The sequence below is a fragment of the Cavia porcellus genome, unplaced genomic scaffold, assembly GCF_034190915.1.
Source record: "Cavia porcellus strain 051 isolate PalLab524CR breed Dunkin Hartley unplaced genomic scaffold, mCavPor4.1 scaffold_1, whole genome shotgun sequence".
NCBI classification, from domain to species: Eukaryota; Metazoa; Chordata; class Mammalia; order Rodentia; family Caviidae; genus Cavia; species Cavia porcellus.
Genome location: NW_026947484.1, coordinates 150,727,246 through 150,728,302, shown reverse-complemented (window position 1 = coordinate 150,728,302; position 1,057 = coordinate 150,727,246).

Genomic DNA, 1,057 nt, shown 5'->3' with positions numbered 1-1,057 from the left:
TGAGATATCCACAGTCCTCCAGACACACGGGGAGGCAGATGCAGGCCCAGTTACCTTATTCTAAAGATTGAAGATGGAGAACAAAGATTTCAATAAAGATCAATCTTCTCAACGAAGTAATATCTCCTTTGTTTAAAATTCACCCGCAGGTAATTTAGTGTATGTCAGTCTATACTAATCAGAAGTTAATTTCATATTTTAAGTATTTAGTTCACTTCATCTTTGTACCTATCCATTTCTTGATAAAGTTTTAGGTCTAGAAAAATGCTGCCTGTGACCTCTATATCTTAAATTATAATTCACTGCAAATACTTCCACAGGATAATTAACTACACTCCATATTAACGAAATTGTTTTCCATTTTTCAGACTGACAGATGCACTGAGAACTTCTGTGGAGTTTGGATCAATTTGATTTATCAATCATTATTCTAAATCTGTCCATATTTTGTAAAGAAAAATTAACTTAAAAGAAGAAAATCAGTATCCATGACTTTCAAATGCTAATTTTAAAAAGGAGTCAGCGTGGACCTGAATTGGGCTGTCACAACAACCAACCAACCTTTAAAATTGAGTGACTTCAAATGATAAAAATTGCTTTCTAACTCATCTTTTATGGCCACTGAAAGTAGGCAATCAGTGTCTTGCTCTTTAAGCTCATTGTGCAAGTCAGGCAGAGTGAGAAGCCTTCATTTCCAGCATTGCCATTCCCTTACCCCAAAGAACAAAGGGGCTCTTGGGGAACAATTTAAATGCTGTAGCCCAGAAACGACAGGCTCAACACTCATTGGTTGCAAGTAGTCACATGGCCCTGAGGGGCAGAAAAGGAAACTGGGATTGCATGTCAGCTGTGGGAATTGTAATTCTAAACCTATTTTAAAGAAAGGAGGTCTGGGGAATGTTTTGATGCACACCCTAATGATTACCACTGATTGACCTTCCCCTAAAGCTTTCTGTGGACTGCTCCAGCAAGTTTCAAGTACATTCAAATACATGGTTTCTTTCCAACTCTTAGCTGGATGAATCGATCCTGTAGGGAATACTAAAATGAGGAGAAG